Source organism: Moschus berezovskii, chromosome 8 (assembly GCF_049115385.1).
Source record: "Moschus berezovskii isolate FMDL1 chromosome 8, NW_MosBer_1.0, whole genome shotgun sequence".
Classification (NCBI taxonomy): domain Eukaryota; kingdom Metazoa; phylum Chordata; class Mammalia; order Artiodactyla; family Moschidae; genus Moschus; species Moschus berezovskii.
Genome location: NC_142467.1, coordinates 100,955,603 through 100,969,274, shown reverse-complemented (window position 1 = coordinate 100,969,274; position 13,672 = coordinate 100,955,603). Strand labels below are relative to the sequence as shown.

The 13,672-nt window shown below is 44.5% G+C and overlaps 1 protein-coding gene across 1 annotated transcript in view; it reads left to right on the top strand.

Moving 5' to 3' along the window:
• The window catches only part of CACNA1A (calcium voltage-gated channel subunit alpha1 A), a 203,883-nt gene that overhangs the window by 815 nt on the left and 189,396 nt on the right, over window positions 1-13,672 (top strand). The gene's annotated exons all lie outside the window — the stretch shown is intronic.

The following is a 13,672-nucleotide window of genomic DNA, read 5'->3' as shown; positions in this document are numbered from 1 at the left end:
TTATGGAGAAAATCAGTTGAAGTAAGGTGCAGTCAGTGCCTCTGAGGAGGTTTCAGATCTGATACAATGAACCAGAGGTAAAAGGTATACACTGCCCACCTTGCGTAAGGTAACTCTAGCTGCTATAACAGCAACAACAAAATCCAAAACTAGGTAATGACTTAAACACAACAGGAGTTTTATTTCTTGCTTGTTGAACGATCAAAACAGTTGTTTCTCATTGGCAGACTTGTCCTCTGCACAGTGATTGAGGGACCCAGGCCCCCAATACATTGTGGTTCCCTATTGTTGGTTAGGTTTGCTTGTCTACAGGAAATCATGGAAAAGACATGAACATGCATGGTGATGCTTGGGGCAGGGAGGCGCTTGTAGAGTCCTGGCTGGAACCTGGCTCATAACCTCTTTCACTCATACGACTTTTGCCCAAATTCAGGCACATGCCCGTACATGGCTCAGGGAAGCTGGGAACAGCACACGGTGCTTAGAAGGAAATGGAAATGGATTTGGTGGATAGTCAGCCAGTCTCCATCACTGACCTCAAAGCCCCTTATCCAGTCCCAGTATAGACTTTACCGTTTTGTGATGATTTCGGACTCCTTTGCTTACTCACTTCTCCCCTCCGAGCTAAGTCTATTTCTTCTCTCCCAAGAGCCCTATTCACTGGGAGACATTCCTCATAGTTCTCCTATATGAGAGCCCAGTTTTCCTCTATGGGATCATTTTTTTGAAGGAGCTCCAAAATCACTGCAAATGGTGATTGCAGCCATGAAATTAAAAGGTGCTTACCCCTTGGAAAGAAAGTTATGACCAACCTAGACAGCATATTAAAAAGCAGAGACATTATTTTGCCAACAAAGGTCCGTCTAGTCAAGGCTATGATTTTTCCAGTGGTCATGTATGGATGTGAGAGTTGGACTATAAAGAAAGCTAAGCGCTGAAGAATTGATGCTTTTGAACTGTGGTGTTGAACAAGACTCTTGAGAGTCCCTTGGACTGCAAGGAGATCCAACCAGTCCATCCTAAAGGATATGAGTCCTGGGTGTTCACTGGAAGGACTGATGCTGAAGCTGAAACTCCAGTACTTTGGCCACCTGATGCGAAGAGCTGACTCATTTGAAAAGACCCTGATGCTGGGAAAGATTGAGGGCAGGAGGAGAAGGGGACGACAGAGGATGAGATGGTTGGATGGCATCACTGACTCAATGGACATGAGTTTGGGTGAACTCTGAGAGTTGGTGATGCTGTCCAGGCCAGGGAGGCCTGGCGTGCTGTGGTTCATGGGGTCTCAAAGAGTCGGATACGACTGAGTGACTGAACTGATGGGATCATTTCTGTGTGGGAATCACAGTTCTCCTTATGGGGTCACAGTTCTGTTCTGTTGTTGTTCAGTTACTGAGTTGTATCCAACTCTTTGTGACCCCATGGACTGTAGTCCACCAAGCGCCTCTGTCCATGGGGTTTCCCAGGCAAGAATACTGGAGTGGGTTGCCCCTTCCTTCTCCAAGTTCTCTTCCGTGGGATTCTGTTTCTCCTCTGGGCCCAGTTGCTGCTCCAGGTCCTTTCTTTCTTGGCAGACGTCATGGGTCTTAGTATCCATGCTGTGTTGGCTGGCCTCTCATAATTCACGTTTTAAATGTATCTGTTTTTTCAAAGCAGTGTTGCTTCTCACAGAAGGAGCTGTGTCAGTTGGGCTATTTTGGTAGAGGCTTTCATGTTTGAGTGGTCTGTTATGAGGGCTAGCCCTAGTGTTTTCTGACGGGGGCTCTGTTTGCTCTGCCCACGGTCCTTTGCCTCATGACCTTGGAAGGCTCCTTGGACGTAGCATGGCATTGAGCACTTTCTTTTTGCTTACTAGGAAACTTGTGTGTGCAGCAGCTCAGTGGTCAACTTTGTTCTTGTTGTTTAAAAATGTATTATAAAAAAAGGTGTGATAGAAATAATCATTTCTAAAATGATAGAATAATTCTAAAAGAAGTGGAGAATCATATAACAAATGCCTGTGTATGCAAACATTCATTCAATGAATATTTATTGGGCAACTACTATATGCTCTGGAACACAGCAGTGGTCCAGACAGACAAAAATCCCTCCTCTTGTAGTGCTGACATTCTAGTGGTGAAGAAAGACAAGATGCATAAATGAATACAATATCCAGTGTGTTAGATGTTGATGAGATATTTATAGAGAAAAAATAAAGCACAGAAGGGATGGGATGTATTATGAGCAGGAGGGCTAGAAGTCAGGGGAGACTAGCATCGGGGAGGTGGTATTTGAAGGAAAGCCTGGAGGCAGTGAATGAATAAGCCATGAGGATGGCCGAAGAAGGAGAGTGCCAGGCAGAGGGAGCAGCCAGTGCCAAGGGCCGGAGGTTGAAATGCGTCTGGTGTGTTTGATGAATAGTGACGAGGCCAGCATGCCTGGAGCAGAGTGGGTGAGGGAAAAAGTGGAGGAGGTAAGGACAGGGAGGTGATGGGGGCAAAGTGCCATCAAAATAAGACCTGTCCATGATTAAGAGTTTGATATTCCATTCAAAGGCTACTTGTTCAAGTAGATTAACCTTTACACAGATTCAACAATACATCATTTGATTTTATCTTTTCCTTTTTTTCTTCAATCAATAACTTTAGGAAGATCTAGTAAAAAGGCCTTATCCATATTTTACTGAAGGTTCTTTTTGACTAAGAAAACAGTATATTTCAACTGTCCTTGAAAGCACAGTAAGTTGCAGTAAAATATACAACCAATAAAAGTCAACATATTGGTGACCAGAAAAAGCAAAACCTTTATATATAGCATAGAGAACTCTGCTCAATACTCTGTAGTGACCTGTGTGGGAAAAGAATCTAAAAACAGTGGATATGTGTATATGCAAAGCTAACTCATGTTGCTCTATACCTGAAACCAACACAGCATTGTAAATCAGCTATACTCCAATAATAACTTTTTTCTCAAAAATGCAACCTTTTTAATATGGTGTAAGTCCCTGCATTCCCTTGCCTGGCCCCATTCTTTTCTCTCCATCCAGAAGCACTTTCCTGAATTTTGTGCTCATCATTTCCATTTATGTATTTACACTTTTATGGAAGAATATAAGAAGTATATGATACTTACATTACCATTTAATTAGATAAGTATTAGAAGTATGAGGTTACTTGGCTTGACAAGAATGGTCCCATTCATCCATTTTCAGTGCTTCATGGTATTCTGTGGTATGAACATTCTACCATGTATTTATACATTTGGGTTGTTTCCAGCTTTGTGCTATTTTGAACAAAGCTGGCCCCTCGTTCTTGTGAGTGCATTTCTCTAGGGCATATGCCCAGGAGTGGAATTGCTGAGTTGTATGCTCTGTGCATTCCCAGCTTCACTAGATCCTGCCAAATTGCTCTGCAGAGTGGTTGTACCAACTTATGCTCCCTGGGGGCTGACTTCTGCTGCCAAAGGCTGGCTTGACCTTGATGGCAGGAAGAAGCCTTCAAAACCCCTGATTTCTGTAACGTGGTTCTTGAAACACCTATGGAAGCTCATATACTGTTGAGCATATAGTGAGTCTCAATAAGTGATTAGTAAGTTGAAAGGCAGGGCTTCCTTGGTGGCTCACATAGTAAGGAAACTGCCTGCAATGCAGGAGACCCAGGTTTGATCCCTGAGTCGGGAAAATCCTCTGGAGAAGGGAATGGCACCCTGCTCCAGTATTCTTGTATGGAGAATTCCATGGACAGAGGAGCCTGGCAGGCCACAGTCCATGGGGTCGCCAAGAGTCAGACATGACTGAGAGACTGAGACACACACGTGTACAAGTTGAAAGGCAGCCATTTGATAGGTCACTCTGCTGCCTGGATGTTTGTATCTACTACTCAATTACACAAGGCGATCTTTTTTCCTCAGTTCCCTGATATTTGATGAGTCTCTAGAGGAGAAAGTCTTCCTCTGGGGCAGATTGGTCCTAAGGATGCAAGCTCATAGTTGGAATTAACGGGATCCATGAGCCATCTGAAATTTCATGCCAAAATTCTGTGTGTGTGTGTGTGTGTGTGTGTATTTTCCTGGTCTGTGGTTTTCATCACAGTCTCAGTGGGGTCCTGATTTGAATGCTACAAGGAGCCCCTGCTGTGGATTCTATTCATTTCTTAACCCCCTCTCCTTTCCTTCTTTATTCGTCTTCTTTTTTCCATTCTCTTGATTTCATCTTACTTCTCTAGTAATCAACCCTTCTTTCTTACTGTCTGGTGCTTCTCTCTCCTTCAGATCAGGCACATAGCTCAAATTTTATTACTTCAAATTCCAAGGGGCTATTGAGTCTCCTCTTGGGTTATAAGCCAGGAACAGAGAGAGAAGACTTTAGTGTCCCTGAACACCTAGACTTCTGTGCAATGTCAGTGATGGGGAAATGCAATAAACTCTTAATTTTGTGTTCTTGGGGGAAGGGGACTCAAGTGTATTAATTTAACACTGAAACAAAGTTGACCAGAATGTGCGCTTTCTGATTAGAGCATTGTGTTCTCATATTTCAAAGCATCTGCAGCATTAAAATACCATTCACTTTTCATGGATTACCAAGGTTTGGGCCATCTTTTGGTGTGACGTTTGGTGAAAAAGATCTTACCTGTGGATTTTTGTGTGTTCTGTGTAGCTCAAAGCCTCAGAGACATTTTAACTTTGTAGTTGATCAACCCTATTTATAGCATCCTCCCCTTGTATTTGAAATTTGATCATTAAACTGAAAATGTATAAGAGGAAGATTTGAGAAGCTTGGCTATATTTCTGAGATAACAGAGTTCTTACTGTAATGTTCAAATATATGTATGCATCAAAGAAGTCAAATAATACACTTGTGCGTGTTAAGAAAAGAGACTGCAAATGCTGCCAGGGTAGGAGCGAACATGATTGTTTTTTTAATTCGTGGGCTTAACCCTGTACCTGACATAGAGCAGTTGATCAGTAAAATAAGTGCCTTTGGAGAAGGCAATGGCAAGCCACTCCAATACTCTTGCCTAGAAAATCCCATGGACGGAGGAGCCTGGTAGGCTGCAGTCCGTGGGGTCGCTACAAGTCAGACATGACTGAGCGACTTCACTTTCACCTTTCACTTTCACACATTGGAGAAGGAAATGGCAACCCACTCCAGTGTTCTTGCCTGGAGAATCCCAGGGATGGGGGAGCCTGGTGGGCTGCTGTCTATGGGGTCACACAGAGTCAGACACGACTGAAGTGACTTAGCAGTAGCAGCAGCAGCATTTCTGATCATCAGAGTGTTCTGGAAAAATCTGTTTTTGCTGTTTAATTGCTAAGTCATGTCCAACTCTTTTGTGACCCCATGGATTGAGCCCCACCAGGCTTCTCTGTCCATTGGATTTCCCAGGCAAGAATACTGGAGTAGGTTGCTATTTGCTTCTCCAAGAGATCTTCATGACCCATGGATTGAACCCCTGTCTCCTGCATTGGCAGATGGATTCTTTATCACTGAGCCACCTGAGAAGCCCTCTGGGAAATTTACCAAGCTATTTAAGGAGATGGGGACCACAGCATTGATATAAATAGTTGAACAGTCCAGGATTCTAGATACCCTGATACCCAGATATCCAGTCCAGATATCCAGAATGAACAACTAGCATTCTGACATCAGCTAAGGCAGACAAGGGGCAGTTGAGTAAGTCTTTACCTGCTCTCATATTTTGTGACTATAAAAAATAAAGGTTCCTTTTTTGAAAGGTCCTATGAATCACCCCAGGCTTTGGGCAGTTTTGTGTTAAGGAGAGAAGTGAGGAAAAGACTCAAGTACTTGGAGACCAGCAGAAAAGGATGTTGACTTTGTTTTCATAGCATCATTAAATGTTAGGACTCAGTGGACTGTGGCGGGTCCAACCCCTTTATTTTACTCACAGGGAGTAAAGACACAGAAGGGAGAAGTAATTTGCCCAAAGTCACATTGAGATGGTGGGTAATCAGAAGTCTTCCAAAATCAGAAGGTATGTTCATGTCAAGGAGTCTTGGTGTCCCAGTTTGGAGGTCACTGGGGGTGGTATAGATAACTAATGCCACCCCTTGGATTCCACCATCAGAGCTTTGCCTTCTCTTTCCCTCGTCTCCCCAAATACCCAGCCTGTGATCCCTTTCTAGAGAAATAGGGAGCCTCAGAGAGTAATTCCAACTTCCCATTTTAAATAGTTGAGGAAACTGAGAACCAGAAGGGTCAGAGTAACTTGGCTAGAGTCACACCCCTCTCACATTCTCTTGCTTTTTGACTGATTGGACAGCACATGCAGTTGTTCCTCAGCCTCTCCTGCATTGCCTGCAAATGAAAACAGCATTCCAAACAAGAGCAATAAAGCACAACTAGCATTCTGACTCACAAGACCAACTAATGGCTCCTATAAATGCCAGCAGCATTTTATTTTAATGTCTCTTTGCATTAATCCCCACCCCACCCCCAAGCAGAGGATCAGTCAGTCACCCCTGGTACCAGAAAGATCCCCCACTGTGGCACAAATGCTTTTTATCATTCAGAGAGTTTTGTCATTGAGAGAGCATCGATCTTTTTAGTGTTCAGAGCATTTGGTTGTCATGATATTTGCTGAACCGTGTTCCATCAAGAATCGCTTGACTTCCTAGCAGCAGGAGCTTGTTTGTCCATCTTGGAGCGACAGTGATGATGATGATGCCGGCTGCCATGATTTTTATTCTCATTATTTATTGAGCACTTACTGTGTGCCAGCACTATATTAACAATTTCATGATTGTTACCACTTTTCAGTTTCACAAGACCTTTCTTTAGAGTTGAATTTGAGGCTCAGAGAGATCAAGCTACTTACAAAGGCTCCCACAGTTAGTAAATGGCAGATTAGGATCTCAACTGCCCTGCTAGGACACATCCCTAAGTCTAGGATATCCCTAGGTCAAGTTAAGTTCAGACAAAGAGCTATATTCAGCCCAGTATCCTTATGAACATACTACTTGTTATTAAGAACAGTGGCAATATCGACACTAGAACTTACAAGACAGTTATAACATGATATACTGTGTATATATAAATATATGCTCAGTTAATTATTACAACCCTCTGAGTTAAGTACCATTGTTATCCCCACTTCACAGATGAAGAAACTGAGGCTCAAAGGACTTCAATAACTTGCCCAAATTCACCTACCTCAAAATAGTGCATCCAGGATTTGAACTCAGGCAGAATCCAGTTTTCTTGAGTCCATTTTCCCTAAAGTCAAGTTTTTCAGGGAAGTCAGCAGGCAGTCCTTCATTTTCTCCCTCATCTTGGGCTCCATGGTGGTGGCAGGAAAGAAATGGGCAACGTAGGTTTCCAAAAATGGGAAATTGGCATAGTCTACATAGCTAAGACCTGGGCCTCAAAGTCAGGGGACTGATTCTCTGCCACTGATGAACTTGAGAATATGAGTTGATCTCTCTGAACCTTGGTTTTCTCACCTGGAAAATATGAGTAATGAGAGTGTCTCCCTCTTAGAGCTGTGGTAGGGAATTCTTATTTAGTCACTAAGCTGTGTCCAACTCTTTTGTGACCCCATGAACTGTAGCCTGCCAGGTTCCTCTGTCCATGGGATTTGTCCCAGGCAAAAATACTGGGAAGAGTTATCATTTCCTCCTCCAGGGGACCTTCCCAACTCAGGAATGGAACCTGTACCTCCTGCTTGGCAGGCAGATTCTTTAACCCTGATTCACCTGGGAATACAGGAGGCAAAATAAGAGGCACGTACTGTGACCTGCGGCCCTGAAGCTGTGTGAGTGCTTCATAAATGGGAGCTGGTGAACTGAAGGGAAAGTTAAAACAGATTCCTTTGGTGTAGCATGGTTGTCACTGCACATGTCCCACTCCTTATTAGTTCATCTCACCTCTGGGTTTACCTGCAACTGTAGCGGGCAGTTCCTATGCAGCTCACCTCTTTGCACCTCCACTACTCTCATCATTCTGCATCTCTGATGCAGAGTCTTCTCCAGAATCATAGGAGTTTGTTCAGCCCATGTGACAGACATTGAACACCAGCCAGGAGCAGCCCTCAACCAATGAGCAAGGATGCTGATGTATAAATACCCTCGCTTTCCCATTGTTTAGTGAGAAAACTCAGAGGTTTGTTCTACAGCCTCTTAAAGAGTCTTAACAGGATTGAATCCCAATTGCTCACAATGAAACCTATTCATTGGTACACACTTTACCGACTTTTTGCTTCACTCTTTTGTAACTCCGGGGCCTCCCAAAAGTCCTTGTCTTGAATCTCCTTTCAGAGAATCCCAAATCAACACAAGGAGTAATAGCCAGAGGCCCAATGGGTTAGAGATTTCAGCACCTGGGACAGCGCCCAGCACACTTGCTTGTCTAAAAGTGTCCTCCTTTCTCGCTCTGCCCCCGCCTGGGGTGGAGCAGGATTGAGAGGAGGCCAGATGGCCAGGTGACGTTGTTCTGTACTGAGCTTCTTGGCCATTTTCCCTCTGTGGCTGGAGAAGACCTTGCCATCTATCTCTCTGCAGGTTTGGGGGCTGATAGAGGTCTTGTCCTCTTGAATTGCTGTGACAAATGCCAGCTGGCCTCTGAAGAGGCATCTGGTCACTGCTTCTATAGTTTTCAGCGCTAATGACTGCTCTCTTCTCACCAAGGCAGGGAGACAGCTGTCCGGCGGGCAGAGGAAATCTCAGTGGAACGGGAAGCAAGTGGGTGCCTGGGGCCAAGGTGGAGGCTGCCAGCTGAAAAGACACTGTGCCTTGATTTATGCAGGAAGGAACTATAGGACCTGCCAATGCTGTGTTGTGACAGAGGTTGTAGAAAGCCTCTCTTCTCTCCAAAAACCTGGGCCTGATCCAGAGACAAAAGGCTGTCACCTTCAGTGGGGTTGTGTAGTAGAAGGATGAAGCTGAGAACTTGGGAGGAGGGAGAAGAAATCGAGGTGGGGGGGGTCATTTAAGAAAAACAAAGAACCCATTTTCATGACTTCTCTGGTTATATTCAGCCTTTTGGTGAGCTCATCCAACTTTAAGAGTTTAAATAGTCCTTCTAGGGACGTCCCTGGTGATCCAGTGGCTAAGACTGCACTCCCAATGCCAGGGGCCCAGGTTTGATCCCTAGTCAGGGAACTAGATCCCACATGCTGCAACTAAGATCTGGCACATCCAAATAAATAAAAATTTTATAGTATTTTAAAATAAATACATACTCCTTATATGTTGCTGTTTCCCAAACTTACATCTCCAACCTGGACCTCTCTCAAAATCCCACTTTGGAGGAGTTCACCATCCAAAAGTAAGCTCCTGATCATCCAATATTGTCCCTCCATCTCTTCCCCTGACTGTGAACAGCAGCTCTGTCCTTCCAGGAGCTCTGACCAACAATCTTGATGCCTCCTGGCATGGACATGGCAGTAATGTCTGACTCTTTGCAACCCCATGGACTGGAGCCCACCATTCTCCTCTGTCCATGGGATTTCTCAGGTAAGAAAACTGGAACGGGTTGCCTTTCCCTTCTGTAGGGGGATCTTCCTGACACAGGGATCGAACCCAGGTCTCTTCCATTAAAGGCAGATTCTTTACCATCTGAGCCACCAGGGAAGCCCCCAGTTCTATAGGTTCCAACTTTAACATGCATTCCACCTCTGCTGTCACCACCCTGGGCTGAGCCATCATCGTCTCTTGACTGGGTCATTAGAGCAGTGTCTGCCCAGGGCTCTCTGCTTCTGCCCTCCTTCCCCACAGTCTGTTATCAACACAAGCAGCCGGAAGGATCCTTTTAACACCTGAATTAGATCAAATCACTTTTCTGCTCACTTTTCTACTTTGGCTTCTCCACTGAGTGAACCATCCCTCCTGTGGTTCACTCATCGGAGAAGCCGAAGTCCTCAACCTGGCCCACAAGGACCTGCCTGCATCACCTTGCAACCTCACCACTCCCTATTCTCCTCACGCACTTGGCTTCAGCTGCACCGGGCTCCTGTTCTTACTGTTCCTTGAACACTTCAGGCAAGTTTGAAAACTCAGGGCTTTTGCACTTCCAGTTCTTCTGCCTGGTGTGCTCTTTCCCCATATATCTGTTCTATCTATTCCCTCATCTTTAAGACGTTACTCCAGGGTTCTATGACCCCATGCTTACAAGTTTAACATTCCCAATGCTTTCTGTCCTCTTTCATTTATTGATTTTTTCCACACACTTGGCACTTTCTGTCAAGTTGAATACTTTACCTATTTATTTTTTGCCCATCTTCTTCGCTGGGTCAAACACCATGAAGCAGGGATTTCATTTCTTCTGCTCAAGGTTGTATTCCCCAGTGCCTGGAGTAGTGCCTGGCACACAATAAGTGCTCAGTAAATGTTTCTGAATGAATGAAGCCATCAGTGGTACTTATGACTTACCACTGTTAAGGGAAGTTTCACTGAAAAATAAACTGATCCAGAGGTTGAGAAGTCCCTACCTGAATGCTCATGCATGTTGGCTGGTCTAGATGAAATGGTGCAGTTTTGGCGGGCAGTAGGAGTGTCACCTTAATTAACCATTGCGTGTACTGGGGGCTGGAATACACCTACACCTGGTTGTGGTCCTACTCCAGGAGTTATGGCATATCTTTTGTGTCATAGCTCTGAATGGACTAAAACTCCGTTGAAATCAGCTTCGTTAGCTATCTTGCATCGATAAAGTGGTGTAAGCATGAACAGATTTGTGCAGAAGGGGAAGAGCCTAATCAAGGGTGTGTTCTCAGGCTTAGTCTGTGTGGTTTTACATAGAACCGGGCAGCTGGAGTACATTTTCCTTTTTAAAAAATCTATTTATTTATTTTGGCTGGGCTGGGTCTTTTTTTGCTGTGCGAGGGCGTTCTGGTGAGTGGGGGCTACTGTTTAGTTGTGGTGTGCGGGCTTCTCATCGTAGTGGCTTCTCGTTGCAGAAGAAGAACACTAAATGGAATGATAGGGAGAACTGACCTCGCTATTCAGTTGTTGTGTTCTTCCTTTTCTTTCTGTGTGTGTGCTAATCCATATTGGTGACTGCACACGGCTTCAGTAGTTGCCCCTCCTGGGTTTAGTAGTTGTGACGCTCAGGCTTAGGTGCACCTGAGCCCGTGGGATCTCCCTACACCAGGGATTGAATCTGTGTCGCCTGCACTGGCAGGTGGATTCTTATCCACTGTGCCACCAGAAAAGTCCTGGGGTACATTTTCTAAGTGTGTAATTCACCTGTGTGTAAATCTCTTTTGGGGACATCATGACTAACCAGTATCGAATACTTTGCTCCCAAGAGTGCCTTCGGCTTTATGAAGCTTTGATTTCAGAAGACAAGTTTTTTAGGTGGTGCTGAAGGGACACAGGCTGTGGGTTGTTTTGTTTTCACTGCTCACAGGCACATTTGGAGGCCACCCACAGAATTTCAGGACATGAAACTCTGGCATCAGGGACAGAGGCAGGAAGGAAACCCAAGATTCTTAAGTCTTGCTCTGGGCTTGAAAATGTGGCTGGTGCTGTTTCTTTTGCTTCATGTTGGTATTCTCGAGATTATAGATTATTAGTAAGATTTAACGGACAGAAGGGATCAGACTGGGAGGTCTTCATGAACTAGACTGGGGAGTTTATACTGGTAGGAAGTAGCCTGGATGTTTTCAAAGAAGAAACTGGAAAGTATGTAACAGAATCACATCTTTTGCAAATTTGACTTTCACAAAATCATCGATATGTAATTAGCACATATATAAAAAGAAAAAGGAAGAATATAGTAATTGAATAGTGAGGTCATTTCTCCCAATCATTCCATTTAGTGAACTTTTTCCAAAGAGTCAGCTGAAACCATCCATAGATCCTAGTACCTCAGTTTGGAATGCTTTTTTTCTGCAAGTAACAGTAGAGACAACTTTCACATTAGAGGCTTTTGTCACCTGACTTAGAAATCCACAAGTCAGTGGACCAGGACTAATGAATAGCTCAGTGATGTTCTACCTTCCTCAGTGTGTGGTATTTTTACTTCAGGCTTTCTTGCCTCAAGGTTGCAAAATGGCTGTCATGTCTCCTTCTCTCACAGCTTCATCCAAAATCAGAAATATAATGGCAGAAAGAGAAAACTTCCATTGGAGGCTTTTCTCTTTTAAATCCAGGAAATCTTCCCCAGAAGTTCCCAGCAGGCTTCCCCCTCTGGGTCACATGACCATTTCTAGCTTCAGGAAAGACCAGAAACATTAATCCCTAGCACTTTTGCTATTTTCTGGGAGACTGACTCTGCCTGTAGAAAAGATGGGAGAGGGAAATGGCTCTGACAGTTAGCAGTGTCAGATGTGGCATGCTATTCTAATTCTTTTGTATCACACATTGTACACACTTATTACTGCTCTGGTTTAACCACACGAAACCATGTGTATTGTACTTTATGGATGATTTAAGAGTTTTTCAAATGTATTTCTGGAGTATATACAATTTTTCTCTTGCACACTGACTTCAGGACCATAACCCTTCCAGGTAAGACAAAACATCAGTTTGGAGCTGTGGGTTCAAACCTGGACTCTGCCACTAAGATGCGTGACTCTGGGAAATGACTCATTTGACTGAGTCCTTATTTTACTTATTTGTTAAGTGAGTCTCGTCTTAACACCTCACCGGGCTGAGGTGAAGATTTGTTGTTGTTGTTCAGTTGCTTAGTTGTGTCCAGCTCTTTGCAATCTCGTGTACAGATAGCACGCCAGGCTCCTCTGTCCTCCAGTATCTCCTGGAGTTTGCTTAGATTCATGTCCATTACTTGGTAAAGATTAGATGGGATAATTCTTAGTATATAATAGAGTCTCAATAAAATACAGTCAAGAGGAAGAGGGAGAAGGGGGAGGAGGTAGAGAAGGGGGAAAGGACAGAAGAGGAGGAGGTTCTTGATTGTGATGGACTAAGTCCCTTGAGATGATTCTAAGTCTGGGATGATTTGGGACTCACTTAGAATAGTGACTTCCCTGGTGGCTCAGACGGTAAAGCGTCTGTCTACAATGCAGGAGACCCGGGTTCGATCCCTGGGTTGGGAAGATCCCCTGGAGAAGGAATTGGCAATCCACTCCAGTACTATTGCCTGGAAAATCCCATGGACAGAGGAGCCTGGTAGGCTACAGTCCACGGGGTCGCGAAGAGTCGGACACGACTGAGAGACTTCACTATAGAATAGTGGCAATAGGAAGGAAAAGATGGACCTAAGGTCTAGTTCACCAGGAAAAAGAACATTCCAGAACATGACTATCAACTATTTTTTTTATTTTTCAGTTGAAATATAGCTGATTTACAGTGTCGTGACTGTTGAATTTTTATCTATCTATTTTTGGTTATGCTGCGTCTTCGTTCCTTCACTCGGGCTTTCCTCTAGTTGCAGTGAGAGAGGGCGACTCTAGTTGCAGCGTGTGGGCTTCTCATTGTGGTGGCTTCTTGTTGTGGAGCTTGGGCTCTTGGGCACACGGGCTCAGCAGTTGTGGCTCTAGGACTCTAGAGTGCAGGCTTAGTAGTTGTGGTACGCTGGCTTAGTTGCTCTGTGGCACGGGGGATCTTCCCGGACCAGGGCTGGAGCCCGTGTCCCCTGCATTGGCAGGCGGATTCTTTGCTGCTGGACCACCAGGGCAGTCCTCAGCTGACTATTGACTGGTATGGTGGTGCTGCCATTGCAGGCGTACAGGATGCTTCTAGTGAGAAGAACTTATTTCAGTCATGTTGAGGTCCC